We start from the raw sequence: 13,368 nt of genomic DNA, 5'->3' as shown, positions 1-13,368 counted from the left end.
AGTCATGCAATTAGAGAGGGATGGGGAAAGACCTGGAGACCTAACTAATAAATAAAAATAAAAAAATTCACCAAGATTTTCAAGCACATCAGACATGGGGTCGGAGAGTTAACTCAAACAATCTTTGAATGTCAGATACCACTTAACATATATATATGAATTGTGATGTTGTTGGGGGGTCGCTTAGTGTCATTGCTTCCCAGTGAGTTCAGTCTCAGTCCACTCCAGAAAGACTGTTTAACCACTTGCTTACTGGGCACATATACCCCCTTCCTGCCCAGGCGAAATTTCAGCTTCCGTCGCTTTAACTGACAATTGCGCGATCGTGCGATGTGGCTCCCAAACAAAATTGATGTCCTTTTTTCCCCACAAATAGAGCTTTCTTTTGGTGGTATTTGATCACCTCTGCGTTTTTTATTTTGTGCGCTATTAACAAAAAAAAAAGCGACAATTTAAAAAAAAAACACAATGGGGCAGATCCACAAAGGTATTACGCCGGCGTATCTCTTGATATGCCGCGTAATTTCAAATTTTGCACGTCGTATCTTTGTTTTGTATCCACAAAACAAGATACGACGGCATCTCGGCTAGATCCGACAGGCGTACGATCTAAGCTGCAATTTTTCAGTGGCCGCTAGGTGGCGTTTCCGTCGAATTCCGCGTCGAGTATGCAAATTAGCTAGTTACGGCGATCCAAAAACGTCCGTCCGGCCGGCGCATTATGTTTACGTTGTTTGCGTTCATTTTTTTCCGCCGTATAGTTAAACCTGCTATATTTTTTTCTCAGTTCAGGCCGATACGTATTCTTCTACATATTTTTGGTAAAAAAATCAAAAAATCGCAATAAGCGTATAGTGATTGGTTTGCGCAAAAGTTATCGCGCCTACAAAATAGGGGACAGAATTATGATTTTTTTTTTATTATTTTTGTTTTACTAGTAATGGCGGCGATCTGCGATTTTTATTGGGACTGCGACATTATGGCGGACACATCGGACACTTTTGACAACTGACTTGATGCTATACTCTGATGAAAAAGTGTTCTATTACCCCATCCCTCCCACTCCCCTCCTTCCCTCTCATACCCACCTCTACACAACTAACAGAACTAACCAAGGTTGCCAGCTAGACTGTGAGCCTTGAAATTATCCCCAAGCATAGGTAAATTTCAATCTTCAGTATTAGCCATCCTGAAAACCTCACCCCTCCAGTATCTTACAGAATCATACCCAACAACTCTCCCTGCTTCAATAAATCAGCTTGACCTCTCTAAAGATTCAAGCCACATTGGCTTATGTTACACAAAATATACGCTCTCTCTACGACCTTCGTCATTTTCTATCTTACTCAATCTACCATTGTCTTGTTTCATGTTATTCTTCTATTTGGTTCAAATGTTGATTCGTTATTATGGTTGTGGAATTCATGTATACCATTAGGCCAGTAGGCCCATGTAATTTTTCCTGATCTGTTTTTTATTTTCTTTGTATATTCCTAATAAAATATTATCGAAACAAAAAAAAATAAAAAAGTGTTCTTTTCAGTTTTTTGAGCAGTGTATGTGTGTGTGTGTGTGTGTGTGTGTGTGTGTGTGTGTATATATTTCTTTGCCCTGGCCTATGCTTCAATTTGATTTCAGCATATGGAATCCCCCCCTCCTGTAGAGCGACACACAGACTGAGATAGGGAGGGCAGTGCTTGGAGACAATCAACTGTGCTGCATTCAAATATACTGAGGAGGAACATGCTCACAGGAGGAGAGAGCAGAGTGAACAGAGACACAACCTCATCAGTCTGCTGCTGCTGGTTTGCTTTCCAATCAGTAGTCCTGGGGCAGGATGGGGCGGGCAAAGTATTTAATTGTAAAAGAGAAATTGGTGTCATCTGCCTAGCTGTGCTGCATGGCAGGGCTGTATAAATCTTAGAACTGAATGTACAAAAATGCAGTGTGTGTGTTAAAATGTTTTGTCCCATTTATCAATGCTTCTAATGAATGCTCAGTATGTGTTTTCTCTATTATAGGAACTGTGCAAACGGGGTCTTTACTGCCAGGCTACTTTCGCATTATTTACCCGTGAAATCCTATATAAACGGCACACATTTCATACTGTGGCTGCCCTTTCCGATTATTAAATGTCACAAAGAAAAGGTTAAAGCAAACGCTACATGGAATTACATCTGGGAGCATTGTACATACAAATCATTTTTGTGAGCTCAGAAACATTTAGGATTGAGGAATGGCCTTAGTGCTGTAACTTTTATAGATATGCTCCTGCACCTACTAGAAACCTTTGCACGCATTCCTACAGCACCCCCTACAGTGTGGGGTTTGCACTGAACTAGATGAATCAAATTGAATTTAAAGCTGAACTTTGCTTAACTTGTTAAAATCACATTTTGGTGCCCTCTTTCCTTATATGCCATGGGTTTAACTCCTATTTAGTCTAATGACATGCAATACAATATTATTCCAACCTTATTTGTCATTACCATGTGGCCCCATTCACATTGTGAATATATATGATTAAAAAACATAAGCTTTATTAATACAAATATATATGGTGCAAACAGAGCAAGAAACAATAAGAATTAAAAACATGTGTATAGAGTTGTAAACATAATATACACAGCACAGATGAATGCGTGCACCATATAAGCACACTGAGTTCCAGTGAGTCACCAAGTTTCGCTGTTTTGCTTCATCATGACATACTCACGGGTTCTTTAAAGAAACATGTCTCACTATTACCTTGTGGATATAAGTGTAGCGCTAAATATCAAAGGAGATTAAAATATCTCACTAGGTGCAAATATGTGCATATAAAGTCTATGTGTAAAAACAGCATGTGTATAAACGTCCATCAAAACATGAAAATTGATGAAGAAACTATAAATGGTGATGAAGCTACGCCATTGAGTACGGCAAAATGCGTTGACGTCATCACCCGGTGCAGTCACGTGACGTCCTCCTCGCGTGTGCGGGACTGAGACACCTTGCAGTGAGTGAAGCAATGGGAACCTGAGGAACACGGAGGAACACATCGCAACTGTAAGCACAGCTAAGCACAGTACAGCTACACAGTGCAGGCAGTGAGGAGCGCACAATCTGGATTTGTAGCCACTCGTTGTCCACACAAGGGGTTTCTCTGAACATCCACAGCAGCTACTTTCCTAAAGGTCTGTAACAGCAGAAAATATTTCTATCAACAATATGATCTGATGTCCCTGCCTTGATGACAACAGACGGAGACCGGTAAAGTACAGATAGCAAATCTATAAATGCAATAGCGCCCCGCCTATGACACTGGTAACATTATTGCCACAAGCGCCTGCTTACCTCCTTAGGAAAGCTACAAAAAGGGTATGACCACTTAATCACTAATTAGCCAATGAAACGACACCCTTGTCTTTACTACCCAAAGGACTGTTTATGCATGGCGACAATTTTTCAAAGCTGTCTAATTCTTTCTGCTTGATGTGCACTAAGGACTTTATAGAAGCTTCCTTGCCACTATTGCTTTGGCTAACATTACTAATGCATTCCTGCTGAACTATTCAAATTGATAGAACTGTTCCCCAGCCTCCTACATTTTAGAACTACCATCTTCTAACTCTGCCTAACTGGACCAATATCTTGGCTTTCATTATCCATTTATGATAGTGCAACATTTCATTAGGCCTTGACAATACCCTTCCTTGCTCCCCACTCCTCCCCTCCTTCCCCCACACACAGGGCTTCAGCCACTTGTTATAGCACTCATTTGATCTACTTAGAGGGGACTATCAGGATATATAAAAGTTTATCACTGATCACGTTTCCATCTCTTTGATAGCCAAAATCATCAATTGATTGCACGTAGTGCATATTACTCGTGGCTGAACCAATGTACGTCTGGACTAGTGTCGTGTATTTATGTTGTCCATTGTGAGTCTTGTCTGTTATACATGTTATGGTTAACTATTCTTTTATTTGGTACCATTATTTCCATGTAGTTCATCTATTACTGTACTTTTATACACTTTTTGATACTATAATAAATTCTTTTGTTTAGAACTTCATTCAGAGCATTCATTGTTGCTAATAGTAACCCCTTTAGGCCTTCTCTTAGGCCACCTCCCCTCCCTTGTTTCCCCCTTGTAGTTATCACTAATTGGTTACAGCAACAGAACCCAATCGGGTACATGATCAACAATAGGTAATTACACTAATTACCTATATATAAGTGGTTATCTTGCGCCTTCCCTTTCCCCAGTTCCCACTATATTTGAAGGTGAGGATGTAGTCTTGTAGGTCATCACATAGAAGCTTTCTTTCGAATGTGTGAAAAAGACTCAATACCCTTACCAGAACTAATAGATCTACTTGTCAGCGACAGCAGATCACTTGAGCATGTGGCATCCCCACGGAAAGGGGAGTCGACTGTTTACGAGCTCCGGATAGTAGAAACACCAGATGCAGTCCCTGGACTCAAACGTCCGCGATTATGGATCCTGAATGGATGTTATCTTGCACCTGAAGAGACCTCCCGGCTCACAGAGTATTCGACTGTCTCCGAATGGTTTTGAGACAACTTCAGTTGGACTGACCCTTGGTAGGGTGTATAGAAGGGCACAATGGAATGACAAAAAACTCGCTCCACCAGGTCATGAAAGGAGAAAGAAAAAATGCTCCAATAGTGCAGGTCAAAATGTAATTTGAGGAAGGTTTTATTGAAAAAAAAAACAACATTACATTAAAAGTGATCACATTAAATATTAAAACAATATGGGGAATGTAGTACCAAGCCCGATGCGTTTCATACACAAGTACTTTAACAGGGGCATCATGTGAATACAGTAATATGTTTCCCAGGTACTTGGAAACATGTGGCAGTTGGCTCTAGCTGTCATACTATAAAAATATAGCACAGCAGCATTCAGGGGTATAGGGGGGGGGGGGGGTGTGGAAATATCCACAGAGCTGCATTCGGCTAATAATCCAAGAGCCTACCCTATATTTTTTTAAAGCTGACCAATCTATGGAAAATGTTCTTGTGATTCTGTCATGTTATGCAGATTGTAGGATCAGAATGTATCATACACAGTAAAATTCCATTGGTGCAAGGTAAAACTTGCAGCATGGGTCAAAAGGAATGTTTTCCAGAATTTCCTGAATCAATTTCACAATAAATTCAGATTTTAGGGCTCTCTCGGACAGGAGATAATGCGTAAATACAGTGCCCATTGAGTGTGTATATACAGTATAGTGTGGGAATATTCACATACTTTCTTGCCAAATGAAGCCTTGCTTTGCTACAAGGCTTTTGTTAAATAAACAGTGGTAAGGTGTTTTTCTCCATCACCGGTAATGTGTTGTGTTGATGTATTTACAGAGCAAGTAATAGTACTTAGTAGCATGCCCTACTGTGATATGTAGTGTGTGATGTTATGCTGCCATCTAATGTTATAAAGCAATAATGCAGTTTGAAACCTGCTCTTCTACAATTTCAATTCAAATAAGAAAAAAGCATATATTCAATGTAACTGATCATTCCTGGCGCTGGTCAGCTCGGTTTAAAGGGGTTGTAAAGCCTTAAGATTTTTCACCTTCACCCACTTCAGCCCTGGAAGGTTTCACCCCTTTCCCGACCAGAGCATTTTTTGCGATAAGGCACTGCGTTCATTTGACTGGCAATTACTTGGCTGTGCCATGTTGTACCCAAAATAAATTTATGTCCCTTTTCCCCCCACAAAATTAGCTTTCTTTTGGTGGTATTTGAACACCTCTGTGGTTTATATTCTTTGCGCTATAAACATAAAAAGAGCAACAATTTTGAAAAAAACAAACAATATTTTTTACTTTCTACTATAATACATATCCAATTAAAAAATAAATTAAAAACTCGAATTTCTTCATCAATATAGGCCAATATGTATTCTGCTACATAGTTTTGGTAAAAAAATGCTGTGCCCTTTAATTGTCGCCACTGTGCCCATTGTCGCCATTGTGCCCATTGTCACCACTGTGCCCTGTATAATGCCCCTCCCCCTGCCCGGCACTTACCTTTCTGGGGGTCAGCCATCCTCCTTCCACATCCCTCGATGTTTTCTCCCGCCCTCGATGATGCTTCAGCCAATCAGGTTAACGGTAACCAGAATCGGTGAACATGATTGGCTGAGACGCCTGTTAGTCTTATCTATGGAACGCACCACCCTTACGTCCCTTAGATAAGTTTCTGGGAGCCGAGGGCTGTACTCTCATAGGCACTTCCGCACAGCCAACCAGCTGCCGTTATTCAGGTGGCCGGCGCTCACCGTCCGGCCATCTGAATAGTCGGCGGCAGCGGCGAGCATAAATGCATGAATCTATGTTATTGTATCAGTGGCGGTGCGAGAGCCAGAGGGGGCGGCGCTTCAGCGCCCTCTATAGACGCACCGCCACTGCCTAAGACTCCTTTCACACTGAGGCGCTTTTCAGGCGTTTTAGCGCAAAAAATAGCACCTGTAAAATGCCTCCCCAGTGTGAAAGCCTGAGTGCTTTCACACTGGGCCATTTGAGTGTGGCTTCTCCCTTTTTTGTAAGTAGGTGGCACTGTTGCCTTTGACATTAGTATGATGAGCAACAGTATATGCAAGGTATGGATAAATATACTTTTCTGCGCTGCATTCTGGGAAAAGCTGTTTAATGTAACAAAGTCATTTGACCAGGTCAGTTCTTCCCGTCCAGGGCTACGGCCTAGGTGCGTGTGTACAGTTCCTGGCTGCTAGGCCTGAAGCCAGAGGCCAATCCAGGTGGCTGCCGACTGCTAGGCCTGTCCGAGGCCTATCTGGGTTTTCGAATATATATGCAGAGGAAAGCCTGCCTGGAAACAATTCTAGAGGGATGGAGTTTGGAGAAAGCACCAGAGAGAGGACCCTTCATGAGCAGGAGGCTATGAAGTGGCTGGGACAACTTCAGAGAGAACTCATCCAAGGGAATCTGAGCATAAAGCTGCGAGTAAAGTTCAGTTACTAGAGGAGACAGCCTGTCCTACAAAGTACAGATGTTCTGCTTCAGCTTAACCGCTTGCCGACCGATGCATGGCCATATAAGTCGGCAGAATGGCACGGCTACGCAAAGGGATGTACCTGTACGTCCCCTGTAAAACGCGGCCCAGTGGGCGCACGCCCGCCGCATGCTCCGTGAGTGTGACCGCGGGTCCCGCGGACTCGATGTCCGCCGGGTGACAGCGGTCATGTCACAGAGCTGCAAAACGGGAAGATGCCCATGTAAACAAGGCATTTCCCTGTTCTGCCTAGTTACAGACGTAGGAGAATCTTGTCTTCTGATACTATTGGACCTGAGTGCAGCTTTTGATACAGTAGGCCACAAATTGTTGCTGACTCACCTAGCTGAAGTAGTTAGAGTGGCAGACTCGGATCTACCCTGGTTCTCCTCCTTCCTGGAAAATCGATCACAGACAGTGAAACTGGGTCCTTTCATTTCTGAAAAATGCATGGTGTCATGCGGAGTACCTCAGGGATCTCCCTTGTCGACCGTACTATTCAATATTTATCTCCGCCCTCTCCTCGAAATCATCAGTAACCAGAATTTACTCTACCATTCCTACGCGGATGACACCCAACTCTACTTTGTATCAGCAACAAAAAGGATCATTATCTCGGACTAGAGAAATGCCTTACTCTGATAGAGAATTGGATGACGGAGAGTTACCTTAAACTCAATGGTTCAAAAACAGAACTTCTTCTGTTCCACGCCAACCAAAAGAGACTTGCTACGACAACTTGGATACCTCCGTCAATTTTGGGACAAACCATCACCCCTAGCACCAAAGTCAAAAGTCTTGGAGTCACTTTTGACTCCGACATGACAATGGATGCACAGATAAGTTCAGTAGTCAGCGAATCCCACCATCTGCTGCGCCTGCTACGTAGACTCATCCCCTTCATCCCAAAAGAAGACACAGCAGTCGTGGTGGGAACAATAATCAACTCCAGACTTGACTATGCAAACGCCCTTTACCTCGGACTCCCAAAGTTCCAAATTGCCCGTCTACAAGTCGTCCAGAACACGGCGGCATGACTTGTAACAGGAAATAACCCTGGGAATCAATCTCTCCCTCCCTCAGGTCCCTCCACTGGTTGCCCGTAAAAGACCGAATTACGTTTAAAGCGCTCTGCCTGACACACAAATGTGTTCAAGGAAGTGCGCCCCAATATCTAGTTGAGAAATTAAAATGTCACAAACCCAATCGCGTTCTCCGATCTACCAACCAAAATCTACTCCAAATACCCAAGGCCCGCTACAAGTCCAAAGGAGAACGAAGATTTGCAGTCCAAGGACCTAGACTGTGGAACGCCCTACCAACCAGCATCCGAATGGAAGTGAATCACCTGGCCTTCAGGAAAAAACTCAAAACACATCTATTCTGAAGGCAAATTATAGTAGGAAATGGATACCAAGCGCGATGAGGCGATATAGTTCGCATGTGTTGCGCTATACAAGTTTTTCACTCACTCACTCACAGGACAGAGATCTACCGCTCCCTGTCATCATGTAGCCCAGCCCCCCCCCCCCACAGTTAGAATCACTCCCTAGGACACACCTAACCCCTGTATCGCCCCCTAGTGTTTAACTCCTTCCCTGCCAGTGTCATTTAAACAGAAATCTGTGCATTTTTATAGCACTGATCACTGTATAAATGACAATGGTCCCAAAATAGTGTCAAAAGTGTCTGATGTGTCCAACCGTAATGTCGAAGTCACGATAAAAATCGCAGATCGCCGCCATTGCTAATAAAAAAATTGAATAAAAAAAATGCCATAAATCTATCCCCTATTTTGTAGACGCTATGACTTTTGCGCAAACCAATCAATATACGCTTATTGCGATTTTTTTTTACCAAAAATATGTAGAAGAATACACATCGGTCTAAACTGAGGAAAAAAATATTTTTTTTATTATTTTTTTGGGGGATATTTATTATAACAAAAAGTAAAAAATATAGCTTTTTTTCAAAATTGTCGCTCTTTTTTTTGTTTATAGCGCAACAAATAAAAAAACACAGAGGTGATCAAATACCACTAAAATAAAGCTCTATTTGTCGGGAAAAAAAGGATGTAAGTTTTGTTTGGGTACAACGTCGCACGACCGCGCAATTGTTAGTTAAAGCAACGCAGTGCCGAATCACAAAAAGTGCTCTTGTCAGGAAGGCGGTAAATTCTTCCGGTGCTGAAGTGGTTAAAGACTCTTATTCCTCTACTGCTGTCTGCCTCACCTGACCTATTTTTGTCTGAGGAGTCTGCCAATCTGCCTGTTGCTGATCGTTATCAAGGGTGTCCTGTGCCCGACCCCTCTCTCCCACTTGTTTCCTGTTCTGAGAAATAAACATCTCTTTTCTTTAAGCCTAAAAGTGACTGGCGCCCAATTTCTTCTTTGTTCATCACCCACCATGACCACAAACCTGCACCCTGAGAATGTATGTCAGCCATCCCTACCCGCGGTAGTCACCAGACTCCCGTAAAATCTATCTAGGCGCTACACAACATTGCTTTATAATGACAATCTTGTGGAATGCATAGAGGCGGGAGAACTTAGAACTATGTTCTAATATCTAATATCTAATATCTAATATCCCACTCTGGTACTAATTGATAAGACCTGGTGTAGAACGAAACAACATTTTCAATATATGGGCTATACCAGCTACTCCTGTATCTTAAATATTAGTAAATATACTGAACTTGGTAAGCTACAAGGCTTCTCCACCTGGTCTAGATGTGGGCTGGTTTACATCTCACAGCTATATCGTGATACGATATTTTTAAAAGATTTTCAATCTTTTTTAGAGGGGAATTTGGCTTACCAAATCATCTGTTTTTCCAATATGCCATCTCTTTACAGTCTAGGATATCTAACTGAGAATTAACTAGTCCTACGGTACTTACACAACTGGTGTCATCCACATCCAGAAAGGGGAAGATCTCCTCCCTCTATGGTTCCTTTTTATGTCAGGTCTCCAAAGCCATGTCTTTTAATTGTAGAGCTGGGTGGTCGGAGGGCATAGGTCATATTTCTGACGAGGAATGGTCTTGCTTACTGGATAATTTACTCAGTGTCCCTCTCATCTGCTCAGAAACTCACTCAACTTTTTATCATACAGCGCACGTACCGCACTCCGCATAATATACATAAATAACTTGCAGTGCAATTGTAGTGCAAAGTGGGTTTGCCTTTCGTAAATAACCCCCACTGTATCCTATAAAAACTTTGCGAATGTTGGTTACCTTGTTCCCATATCCAAACATTTAGTACCCGCGTGGTCCTCCCAACATATTGGGGGCCACACAGACACCCAAGAAGATAAATAACTTGTGAGGAGAAAGATGTGCCTGGAGTTCAGCTTTAAGTACTTGCTTTGCATTTTTCTGTGTGTTTTTATTAACAACATCTTTATTAGGGGATGTAAAATTGTACATTTACTGGAATGCTTGTAAGATTTGATAAAGGTCATGTAGGACTGTGAAGTACATGAAGCTCTTTTACAAGTAGAATAATGTGTTAAGTGCTTGGAGTCATGTGACTTTCTGACCAACTAACCCGTTAAAAGCATAAATGAGCAAAATGAGGCTGCTACGTGAGTCATACAAGTCTCCTTTCATTACCATGGTCATATATTTCCAAACTTAAGTCATTTTTTAGAAAGGGCAAACAATAATTAAAGAAAAATATCAGGCAAACTTCTGTGCTTAGTTATAAATGTATTCCCAGTGTTCCTAATTGACATACACCCCATATTCCTATTATTTAGAGCAACCATTGTGGGAAGACACTCTTGACATGTCTATTTTACCCAAAATGTCTATTTTGACATACTGTAATGCCGCGTACACACGATCGGTTAAACCGATGAGAATGGTCTGATGGACTGTTTTCATCGGTCCAAACCGATCGTGTGTGGGCTCCATCGGTTATATAACCATCGGTTAAAAAAAGCCAACTTGCTTTAAATTTAACCGATGGATTTCTAACCGATGGGAAAATAATGATCGTTAGTAGGCACAGCCATCAGTTAAAAATCCACGCATGCTCAGAATCAAGTCGACGCATGCTTGGAAGCATTGAACTTCGTTTTTTTTAGCACGTCGTTGTGTTTTACGTCACCACGCTCTGACACAATCGTTTTTTTAACCGATGGTGTGTAGGCGCGACGGACCATCAGTCAGCTTCATCAGTTAACCGATGAAAATGGTCCATCGGTCCGTTCTCATCGGAAGGACTGATCGTGTGTACGCGGCATTAGAGTCATAGCACTTCTATACGACACTGACAAAGTCAAGGCAAAAAAATATCTACAAATAACCATGCTTCTGACCGACTGCAGGTAAACCTGTATTGCGCCATCCAACACTTTACTACTTTCTCCATCCTGTAATATGCGCGTTCTACCATTCCTTCTCACATCAGTGTCTTCAATCCTCTTCTTCATCCTTGCACCTTATATATACTATATCACCTGAACTTACACTATGTCCTCTCCAAAGTACTACACTTATCACCCCCTGCTTATTCTGCTCCCACATGCAGACAAAAATCCTAGGATATTGGGGCATGTGCATGACGGATCTCAGATACTAGCTGTGCACCGCCGCCAGACCTGTATCTCCTGTTCTCCAAACGCACCCGCTCGCCATAACCAGCCCTTAACCCCCCAATTACGAGGCAAGCCACACAGGTGTTGAGGGTTAAACATGCAAAGCATAAAAATGTTTATTAGGTACAATACATACACTTTTAAACACAATTAGGGACACTCCCGTTATGCCTTGTCATAGAGGGGTCAGGGGACAAGGAAGAACCAATGGAAACTCTACACTTGTATATTCAAACTACAGTTGAAATACACCAAGGGATTATAATAAGCAGTCATCCCCTCCTTACACATCCCCTGCTGGGGTGTGTCTCTACATCCTTTGTCTATGTGCCATGACCCAAAACAATTAAACACAGCAACAAGAAGGGGGGGGGGGGAGGTATGCAGAATTACATTACATTACATTATCTCAATGCCATTTTGTCCCCAAGTCTCTCAGTCTCTTCTGGGCTAGCCTGTGGGCAGGAGGCATTTTCACAGTAATCAGTGCATTTTTATAGCACTTTTTGCTGTGAAAATGACAATGGTCCCAAAAATGTGTCAAAAGTGTCCGATGTGTCCACCATAATGTTGCAGTCACGAAAAAAAAAAACACAACAATAATATACTAAGATTTGTAGGTAAAGTTGATCCAGGGTAAATCCGATTGCCTCTTGGGGGATCAGGAGGGAATTTTTTCCCCTGCTGTAGCAAATTGGATCATGCTCTGCTGGGGTTTTTTGCCTTCCTCTGGATCAACTGTGGGTATAGAGTTGGGTGTATGGGATTGTATTGTGTTTTTTATTTTGTTTGTTTATTTTTTTTGTGGTTGAACTGGATGGACTTGTGTCTTTTTTCAACCTGACTAACTATGTAACTATGTAACTATGTAACTATAAATGCCATAAAACTATCCCTTTTTTTTTAAACGCTATAACCTTTGCGCAAACCAATCAATAAACGCTTATTGCATATTTTTTTTTTTTAAACAAAGCTCTGTAGAAGAATACGTATCAGCCTAAACTGAGGATAAAAATGTTTTAGATATTTTTTGGGGATATTTATTATAGCAGAAAGCAAAAAATAGATTTTTTTTTTCAAAATTTTCGCTCTATTTTTGTTCATAGCGCAAAAAATAAAAACTGCAGAGGTGATCGAATACCACCATAAGAAAGCTCTATTTGTGGGGAAAAAAGGACGCCAATTTTGTTTGGGAGCCACGTCGCACGACCACGCAATTGTCAGTTAAAGCGACGAAGTGCCGAATCGCAAAAAGGGGCCAGGTCCTTTACCTGCATAATGGTCTGGGGCTGAAGTGGTTAAATCACATTTATCCTTCTCCTCCCTCCTAAAACATGCACTGGTTACCTCCATATTCAAAGGCCATCACTGAACCCCCACCAGTCTGAACAACCCGTTTACCTCCAAACATCTTGAAAGCCTAGTCTACAAGCATCTAAGCTGCTCTCTCACTAAAAGCAACCTTCTCAACCTCTTATGCCCTGTACACACGATCGGAATTTCCGTTGGAATAAACTGACAGGTTTTTCAGACGGAATTCTGTTTAAGCTGTCTTGCATACACACGGACACACCAAATTCCGACCGTCAAAAACGCGGTGGCGTACAACACTACGACGAGCCTAGAAAAATTAAGTATAATGCTTCTGAACATGTGTCAAATTGTTTCCAAGCATGCATTTTTTTCTCTGTCAGAGTTCCATACAGACGAACGTCGGAAACATGTTCTCTTTCTAA

The sequence above is a fragment of the Rana temporaria genome, chromosome 2 (genome assembly GCF_905171775.1).
Source record: "Rana temporaria chromosome 2, aRanTem1.1, whole genome shotgun sequence".
In the NCBI taxonomy this organism is placed as follows: Eukaryota; Metazoa; Chordata; class Amphibia; order Anura; family Ranidae; genus Rana; species Rana temporaria.
This window is presented reverse-complemented; position numbering follows the sequence as displayed.